Source organism: Mandrillus leucophaeus, unplaced genomic scaffold (genome assembly GCF_000951045.1).
Source record: "Mandrillus leucophaeus isolate KB7577 unplaced genomic scaffold, Mleu.le_1.0 Scaffold699, whole genome shotgun sequence".
NCBI classification, from domain to species: Eukaryota; Metazoa; Chordata; class Mammalia; order Primates; family Cercopithecidae; genus Mandrillus; species Mandrillus leucophaeus.
The window spans coordinates 530,012-540,639 of record NW_012107574.1 but is presented as its reverse complement, the minus strand read 5'-3'; positions in this window follow the sequence as shown (position 1 = coordinate 540,639).

Sequence of the window (10,628 nt, the reverse complement as noted above, 5' to 3'; positions counted from 1 at the left end):
AGAAACACTAAGATAAACAGGTTAGTCCATATACCCAGTTCTGTGTGTTTTGACCCATTATTAATCTGGTTCTGCTTCTATATCCATTTGGACTTTGGGGGACCCAAAGAGGGGAGATTAGTTCACTAATACATTCGGTAAAGAGTTCAAGATCGTTTGGAGAGAAAGTAGGCATATCTCCACCTAGTGGTCAATAGCAAAATGTGGGGCCATGGAAATGGGCTTGGACCCTTAATTGCTGGTTTATGCACCTAAATCTGGGCTGCTTTTCTTGTGAGTCAAAGCTTGGCAAGAGAAAAAAGGACTAGATTGGTCAGAGAAAATCCGCCGGTGGAAAACATTCTATGAAAGTGGTCTAATGTGAGCTTTGGAATCATAAACTTGGATTTAAATTCCAGCTCCACCACTAAAAAGCTATGTGATTTGGAACAAGATGCTTAGTTATTGAAGTCTTAGCTTCTTCACCTGTAATAGGAATAACAATAATACAGCATAAGTTTATTTTAAGGATTAAATAAAATAATGCATATAAGCTAGCACAGTGTCTGGCGCATGGGGGCAGGCAATACGTGATAGGTATTATTACATCTGTTTGAAAAAAAGGTACAGAGTATATTCTCTAAGGTTGGAACTTACTTGATGCATACATGCATGTGTTATCAGCACAGGGGCAACATGCATTCAAAAGCATATGGAATTAGAGTATTTAGTATATGCTTTAGTGCAATAGGATTTATTTTATTACCTGTTGAATAAATAATGTGTTGTAAACAAGGAGATGCCCTGGATAAAACAACTCAGAGGAAAGTCCCTATATATTTCATATTGACCTTCCATTTCAATGGAAATGCATAGATAGTGGCAAGCAGGTCATCGTTATTTCCTCTATGTCCACTACAAATAAAAGGCAGTGAGATCGTGACAAATATAAACTGGAAGGTGTTCCAAATAAATAAGGGACCTTTACTGCCTTTCTAAGGAAAAGTCACATCTTTAATATATTTTTGTAATCCCATTCAGATAATATTCAGTACAAGATAATCATGGTCTCGTGTGGTGTTGCCCGCGTAGCTTCATATAATGGAGATTCGGGTCAATGGGAGGCAGGAATTCAGGGAAATGGCAAACTGCAGGACTGCGGATTCCCTGCTGCAATCTCCTCTCCCACACCGTGTAACTGGGGTGAGATTGTAGTTGATTTTTTTTTCTTGCCTGCTGTTGTCCATTCCTATTTCTTGTGGGTTGAATGCATCCCTCCAAAAGGTATGTTGCAGTCTGAATCCCTAGTACCTGTCCTAGCGCCTATGAATGTGACCTTCTTTGGAAGTAGGATCTTTGCAGGTGGAATCAAGATGTAAATTAAGATGAGATCATCTGAAGTAGGCTGGGCCCCGACCCAATATGACTGGTGTTCTGTAATAAGAGTAGAGACAAGAGCGCCATGTGAAGACAGACATGCACAGAGGGAAGATGATATGAAGACAGAGAACACCGCGTGATGACGGAGGCATCTACAAGCCAAGGACAGCCCACAACACAGAAACTAGGAGAAAGTCCAGGAACAGATTCTCCCCAAAGAACATGGCCCTACTGACACCTTGATTTCAGACTTCTAGCCCCTCGGAAGTATGAGAGAATAAATTTCTAGGTTGGGCACAGTGGCTCACGCCTATAATCCCAGCACTTTGGGAAGCTGAGGCAGGCGGATCACCTGAGGTCAGGAGTTCAAGACTAGCCTGGCCAACATGGTGAAACCCCGTCTCTACCAAAAATACAAAAATTAGCCAGGCGTGGTGGTGCATGCCTGTAATCCCAGCTACTTGGGAGGCTGAGGCAGGAGAATCACTGGAACCCAGGAGGCGAAGTTTGCAGTGAGCTGAGATTGCACCACTGCACTCCAGCCTAGGCGACAGAGCAAGATTCCATCTCTAAAACATTAAAAAAGAAGGAAAGAAAGAAAGAAAGAAAGAAAGAAAGAAAGAAAGAAAGAAAGAAAGAAAGAGAGAAAGAAAGATTGATTGATTCTCCCTAAAGAACATGGCTCTGCTGACACCTTGATTTCAGACTTCTGGTCCCTCTGGAGCTATGAGACAATACATTTCTATTGTTTCAAGCCACCCAGTTTGTGGTGCTTTGCTATGTCAGTCTAGGAAAAGAATCCACTCTTCCCAGCAGAGAGAAGTTACAGCGTGCCTGGCAGGGTGAATGTTGATCTCAGCAGTGTTTAATTTCCTGAAATTCTCACCGTATAAAATTATATCAGGCTGCCTCTACACTAGAGGGATGAGGGAACTGACATCATCTCTGTTCAGGCCACACTGAGTAACAGGTGAAGAGGAAAAAATGAAAACATTTAGGATCTCTGCAATGCTGGTCCCACTTGGGTGGGAAGAAACAGGATTTTCCTCTCTCCAGGGCTGAGAGCCAGTTTCTGAAGCCCGCTTCTGTCTTCAGGGAGAGGACATTCATGTAATCTGCCAAGGTCTGTTTTTTTCTTTTTACAGAAACTTCCAGGACACGTGCCTTCCTCTCTCCCCTCCTTCCCTGCTATTTTCCCAGCTGCCAGGAACTCCACCTCGGTGTCCACTCTCTTGTCTCCAGTCAAGAGTAAACGAAATTCAAGTTATTGGGCTTTGAAATATCCTAGCTCAATTCACGTGCGTCCTGTTTAAATCCGTGGTGTGTTACCTCGGCTTATTCGGATTTAGGAAATGCTCCATCATCCTGTTGACTCAGCGCCTAAAATAAGAGGCAGATGCCAGGCCACTTACGCAAAAGGGACTCCCTTGGCAGCATACTGCTTGTAGTTAAGAATGATCCCACTAGATGGAGCTCCACTTAAGAACTGGCCAAAGGTTCTTCCACTTTCCTCTTAGTATCCAGGTATTACAGGAACAAAATCCCAGAATGAGCAAGAAGCTCAAGAAGGCAGATTTAGAAGACAGACAATGATACTTACCCTTCACATTTGACTTAATTTTCAGATTAGACAGAACTTCCTACTGCTTCCCTCATTAATAAGATCATCCACGATCAAATTCCTTCTACCTCCCTCCCTCAAGGTACAAAAAGAGCTGGCAAAAAACACATGACTAAATTGTAAAAGTGGATGGCAACAGGTGAGAAAATGCTTATTTGGAGGATCTCAGGACTTTGAGGCTGAATATAGGAGGTAACTGTCAATCGAAGCTAGTCTGGTCCTTGGCACAGCCAGTGATGGGGTGGGCAGAGAAGGCATTGCAGCCCCTCACCCATGGATGCCGCCTGGCACTGGCTGGGCAGTCTGTGCCAGTTAACAGCCTCAGAGAGTGTCCAGCTGAGAAGGACAGGATGGTTTTGACACCATGACGGGATCCAGTGCATTTCCAGTTGAAATACTCAGGACAGAAGAAAGAAGAGAAAACCTCAACCAACTTTTCCCATCAAAATCACTATGTTTAAACATGGGGGCAAAACCATAGGGGCCTCAATGGTAATAAAACTCTGAGAGGTGCTCTCAGGCTGCCCTTGCTTTATGCCGTAAAAGAGACTTCCAGTTTGCATTGTCTATAGAAGACTTTACTTCTTGTAAGTGACGAAGTTTCTGTTAAACACCAGCTTCATGCCATCCTCCTGATTCTCATTTTCGTCAACTGTAAATTGGAAAAATATAGTTCTTTCCTTGTGGTGCTATGGTGAGGCTTGAAAATAAAATGTGAAACTTCCTAGCAAAAGGCGTGGCACGTAGTAGATTCTCAGTAAAGGACTCTGTCTCCACTTCTTGCTGCTATTCTAGGAAGTTTGGAGGACTTCCTCTAAGATATTGCTGTAATTATTACACACAAATCACCAAAGCACACTTGCCAAATACTTTGGTTAGATTTATGCCATAGGCACAACTACAGCAAGTGCTGTCATCACCATTTTCACCATCTTCAAAGTTGATTACAGGCAAGACGTAGTGGCTCATGCCTGTAATCCCAACGCTTTGGGAGGCCAAAGCAGGAGGAGTGCTTGAGGCCGAGTTTGAGACCAGCCTGGGCAACATAGTGAGATCCCATCTCTACAAACATAAAAAAAAGTTAGCTGGGAGTGGTGGCACATACTGATGGTCCCAGCTACTCAAAAGGCTGAGGTGGGAGGATCGCTTGAGCCCAGGAGTTTGAGTCTACAATGAGTTATGATTGCGTCACTGCACTCCAGCGTGGGTGACACAGCGAGACCCTGTCTCTTAGAAGAAAAAGTTGATGATTGACTCAGGAACAGTGGGAAAGGGAACATGGGACCTCCTGTTGCCCTCTGATTTGCCTATTGAGTGGCTTTGGGAAAGGACACAAAAAAACAAGCCAAGTGTGCTAACTTCCCCAAAATAACCTGGGCCCTTTAGCTTCAAAGCGGGGGAGCAATTTCTGAGCCATCCAAATGGAATTGTGAAATAGATGAGTCTGATATTGAGTGTTTTCAATCTCCTTATCTGTGTCTCCTTCTTTCTTCTCTCATCTAAGTTGCAGGCCACCATTTTTTTTCCTTTTTTCCTATTAAAACTTGATCTCAGGAAAATAAAAATTGATTATCAGTAACTTTAAGGTACGGGATGTTGGTGTACCTTTCTCTCGATATATACATGATTCTTCCTCAATTATTCATTACCAAGAAGATGGCAGAAGTGTTTAGAAAGGCAGTGATCTTCTTTGCCCCTGAAATCACCCCAGAGGACAACTCTGCCCTTCACTTTATCTACCCTAACAGCTGAGATGATTGATTTTCTCGGAACCATGGATCCCACTCAGGAAGTCCCCCTACCCTGGAGCACTGTCGTCTGAGAAGGCCTTAAAAGTGATTCAGTGAATTCAAAAATACCACTGTGGTGGAGACAAAGTACAGACGATCCCCCATTATGATGGTCCGACATAATTTTTCGACTTTACCATAGATTTATTGGAGTGTTAAATGCATTTTCAATTTATGATATTTTTGACTTACAATATTTTTGACTGAATTACCAGGGAGCTATCAGGACATAACCCCATTATAAGTTGAGGAGTGTCTATAATCAACGAGGCTTCCAAGATTCTGCCTCCAGGAGAGATATGTGGGTAGGAAGCGTTGAGGACCACTGTTAACTGACTTGTACCTTGTACATCCCAGAGTCTTAGGACAAAGACATTCTGATTGGTCTTTCAACATCGTGATTATGAAGTTCATTCCAAAGAGTGACTCTCCAGAATTATGGAGTTATAATGACCATCCGTGTTAGTTGAGATGCAAGTTCATATATACAGTCTCAAGAAGCAGAGACACGTAGTTGAAGAGTCCTAAAATAATACCCTTGATTTGTCACCTCTCAGGTACCAGCTCATATTCTCTTGGTTACCCATGTATCCGAGACCCATGTATCTGAGGCTATGAGTTTGGCTTCTGTTGCAGGGACTGTCACCTCACATATACACAATGACTCTGTTTTGCCTCATCCCCATGCCTTTTCTTTTAAGTCCTGGGGCTTCCTTGTTACTGCTGGGATGCCATGGAATGTGCTTGGCACCTGTATATATGCAAAGCTTAGTGTCAGGGAGTTAAGACCCGTGAGGCAAACTTTTGACCAATTGACAACAAAATCAGCAGCTAAATACTTCTCTGCTCTTCATTCCCCCCGAATGGATGATCCTAAGACACTGTCACTCATGTAGCCTTTTGGAAGACATCACACTAACCTTAAGCAATCAATGCCCTTGGTACAAAGTGGTGCCCATCTTAGTAACACACTCTCTTGAATCTTTACTCACTCCTTTTCTTACTTACTCCCTTTTTCTCATGTTTTCTTGGCTTTTTCTGTACACCTTGCTATAGTCTGAATGTTTGTGTCCTTGTCAAAATTGATATGTTGAAATCCTAGCCCCAAAAGCGATGGTATTATGAGGTGAGGCCTCTTGGGAGGTGCAGAGCTCATGAGGGCTCTGCACTCATGGGATTAACGTCCTTATAAAATAGGCCCAGGGGAACGTGTTCATCTCTTCTATCATGTGAGAACACAGCTCAAAGATGCCGTCTATGAACAAGAAAGTGGGCCCCCACCAGACGCCAAATCTGCCAGCACCTTGATCTTGGACTCTCAGCCTCTAGAATGATGAGAAATAAATTTTTGTTGCTTATAAGCTACCCAGTTTATGGTACTTTGTTATTGCAGACCGAATGAACTAAGATGGTCCTCAAAAACCATATTCAGGCTCAGGCTCAGTTTATGGAAACTCAGCCTAAGGTAACTATTCCTGCTGAGCAGAGTCAGAATTTTATATTGGTGTAAAAGATAAACAGTACTTTCTCAGGATGGGTTGAGACTTATGTAACCCAATTAACCAAGCCAGTCTGTCAATAATCCTTCTCAGTCCCTGATGGGATTGATGTGATCTGCCTATACTTTAGCTTCCTGCCAGAAGAAAATTCAATGCTTTCTGGGAGATAATAAAAACACCCTAAACCTCTTCAATTTACGTACCATGTGTAGATAGTTTTTAATCCAAATTTATCAGGTCTGTCAGATCACAAAACCAAATAACCAAAAGCCAAGAGAAAAAAGCAGACAAAAGAAACAGACCTACAGGAGTTATTGAAGTTATCATACATGGACTTTAAAGTTTCCATTTGAAAATCTATTTTCTTGATATAGATTTTCTATATATTCAAGAAAATAGATTTTCAAATGGAAACGTTCATCAGAAAACTGGAATCTATGTTTTTAAAAAGCATGAAGTGAAATCTCAGAACTAAAAACTGAAACAACTGAAATTAAAAATTTAATGCAAGAAGTTTATAAAACAACAGAAACGGCAGAAGATAGTTAGTGTAGTGGAAAATAGGTCAGGAGAAAAGTATCAATTCTGAAGCACAGGATTAAAAGGATTTAAAAAACACAGAAAAGAGTATACTTGACACATGGGACATGGTGAAAAGGTTTAATACATATCACAGAAGTCCCAGAGAGACAGAAAAGAGAAAAGGGAGTACATGAAATATTTGATGAGTTACTGTCTGAAATTTTTCAAAAATGAAGAAACATTAAGCTACAGATTTGAAAATCTCTAAAAGCTCCAAGTAGGATAAATTCAAAGAAACCCATACCTTGAGCACTTTAAAGGTGGCTGGTACAACTAAGGAAATGAGTTTTTAATTGTATTTTATTTAAATTAATTTAGATTGAAATAGTCATATATAGCTAGTAGCTACGTATTGGACTGTGAAACCCTAGGACAGTTGCTAAAAGAATAAAGGAAGGGGCCAGGCACGGTGACTCACACCTGTAATCCCAACACTTTGGGAGGCCGAGGCGGGCAGGTCACGAGGCCAGGAGTTTGAGACCAGCCTGGCCAACATAGTGAAACCCTGTCTCTACCAAAAATACAAAAATTAGCCGAGCGCAGTTGCGGGTGCCTATAATTCCAGCCATTTGAGAGGCTGAGGCAGGAGAATCGCTTGAAATAATAAGGTGGAGTTTGCGCTAAGCTGAAATCACGCCACTGCACTCCAGCCTGGAGTAAAGAGCAAAACTCCGTCTCAAAAAAAAGAATAAAAAATAAAAATAAAAATAAAAAAAGAATAAAGGAAGGATATGGAATGAAGAAAACTCAAGCTAGAGAAATATAAGTACTAAAGATTCTAATGATATTCATGTCCAAGTTGAGTCACACACAGCATATATTGTTGACTTCTTTTATAAGAGCCAGGTCTCATGGTTTTTTTAAGTTTCTGGTCTATATCCTCTTTGGTGACCTTTGCCCAGTATCGAATAACTGCAGAAAATTCACAGCTTAGCTCTGACCAGCTTTTAGGGGACACGCCTTCCCCATAAGAAAGACACCATTCCTGAATAATCCCATTTGCAAACCTAGATTTACCTCGACCTAATCGTGATTTTGTTCTTCCTCTGGCCTTGAGGCTTGAAGTCTAGTCTGCCATGTCCTAAAATCCACCCAAGATTGATGCTTCTAATCCAGGGTACAAACACTTTCTACAGTTGCCCTAGCAAAGCCCCAGGAGTTAGGACTATACTCTTAGAGCTTCCTGAGTGCTTTCAGGAAAATTCAAAAGGAATCCCAATCTATAGAAACAATTGATTTTGTCACAATCTTCCAACATGAGTCCATCCATTTTCTCTAACCCAGAGGACAGAACAGTCTCTCCATTGTGAGTAAAAGAGGCCAGATTTAGATGTTTCTCCAGACCAAGGGAAGCTGGACTTACTTTCTTGCAAGAAAGGTGGAAGAGGAAGAGAACTAACAACGGTGTTTAACCTTCTGTGTCCTTGGTACTTTTACTTACTCCGAGAAGAAGCTTCATCCCATGGCATACAGGTATCCACAGCTCAGGGAGTTTTCACTTCTGTCCTCTACACCTCTAGAAAGTTAGAGCAAAGCAAGGAAAAGCAGGAGCGGGGCACTGAAATGATCAGAGATAGAGGAATTTCGTAGGAGCGCTTTCAGAGGTGAAGACTTGAAAGGCTTATACTTGAAGTTTGCAAATCCGTGAAATTATGATGAATTTTGAAAATCAAGGACTGTTTGTTTTTACCAAATTTCAGGCTATCAGATGCAGAGAGTAATCTCTGAGAGTACAAAGAATATAGTTTGGGGCAAATAAGAGTGAGTCCTCTTGCATTAAAATGAGTCCATTGATTACTATTTTTTTTAAATTCTAGGATGTGGTAGGAATTCAAACAGATAAAGAAGCTCAAGAAATGTTAAACTGCAATTAAAAGTAACAGGTCCTTAGCTGGTCATTAAAAGATGTAAGAGATCGTGGGGGTTGGGGCAGCCGAGGGAAGTGCCATGGATGCAGGGCTCTGGGCCCGGACAGAAGGTGCCCCCCTCTGGGGTCAGCTGCAGCAGGGGTCTGGTCATCAACTCTCAGTCCTTATGTATGAGGCTTCCTGGGCAAGTCCTGCCCTGGTTTACCCCATTCTCCTGGAGGCTGCTGGAAGCCTGAATCTTGTTTCCAGAGCACCAGGGTGGAGGTTTGGAACAACTGGGTACTTGCTATTGGAATTCCTGAAAAATGGCAGCAAATACCCGTAAATAAATGTTAGGAATTAAATACAGAATGCTTGGCATTTCACATATTTTTTAAAACATTGTTTACCAGTTTCTTTCCCCCTTGCCAATTGTTCGAGTTGCCAAACAGCTCTCTAAGGTTTGGCCTATGCCCTACCTCTCAAATTATGACCCTGGCTCGAGGAAAACATTGTCTGGATCCAAACTAGCCAACTGTATATGTTTGCTTAAATAACCAGATTTTATTCTCCACCTGTGTCGAGCACGCAAGGAAAGGGTGGCCTTAGGCTATAGGACACAGGTTTGACTTTGACAGCTGGGAGGCCAAAACAGGGAGAGCAAACCCAGAGCTCCACTGACAGCCTTCCCTGATCCCCTCTTCATAACAAGCTTTGCCAATCGATCTAAGCCCTTCTTCTCAGGGGGCAGAAACAAAGCCTCACAATCCTCAGTGCAACTATCTAACAATGGCATGTTTAGAGTGGGCACCAAAATGAAACTCTGATTATAGCTTAATGTGAGTCCCTAGTGGGAAGCCTTATGCCAATTGCTAAATTTTTTGACGGTGTAGGATAGGTCTTTCCAATGAGACAACTGGTTGCCCTTAAAATACCTTGCAACTCCATTATTGACTGGCACCAGAAATTTTGTCATCAGAACATCTACTCCAACAGTGCATAGCCTTGGTCCTTGTAGGGAAGAAACTTGGAAGTTCTGTACGTGTGTTTACTCATGTAACTCTCATAACCTGCTATCATCCACATTTTATTATTTTATTTTATTTTATTTTATTTTATTTTATTTTATTTGGAAAGACAGTCTTGCTCTGTCACCCAAGCTGGAGTGCAGTGGTGCCATCTCAGTTCACTGCAACCTCCGCCTCCCGGGTTCAAGTGATTCTCCCACTTCAACCTCCTGAGTAGCTAGGATTACAGGTGCCCATCACCATACCTGGCTAATTTTTTTTGTATTTTTAGCAGAGACAGGGTTTCACCATGTTGGCTAGGCTGGTCTCAAACTCCTGACCTCAAGTGATCTGACCACCTCAACCTCCTAGAGTGCAGGGATTACAGGCATCAGCCACTACACCTGGCCTATAAACCACATTTTTTTTTTTTTTTTTTTTGAGATGGAGTCTCGCTCTGTCGCCATTTTACAGATGGAAACATTGAAGCTCAGAATGAATTGCCTTAGATCATACAGCCAGTAAGTGACAGAGCCAGGATGAACAAAACTAGGTGCATTGCACCCCCAAGAGCCTTGTTTTCTCCACTGTATCACACACCGCTAAGGGTGAAGATTTGATATGGAGCCAGGGGAAGAGAGTCTGGGAGGCAGCAGGAATTCTAAGTTCCTTCTTCTCAGAGAGAAGAGGCCCGTAGGAAGCCTGCAAAGATAAATTGCCCAGATTCCACAGTCCTGCCTAGGGCTGGACTTGGGTGAAAACAAAAGAACATCAAAGTAGAAGCTGACCTTTCCACAAGAATCAAGGTACTTGTGTCCAATGGGATTCAGCAAACTCCCTTTTGTCAGCCAGGAAGAGAAGCAGGTGGCAAATATCTGCCACGTGATAAAGGTAACCGTAGGAATGTAGGTACCGATGTTGGT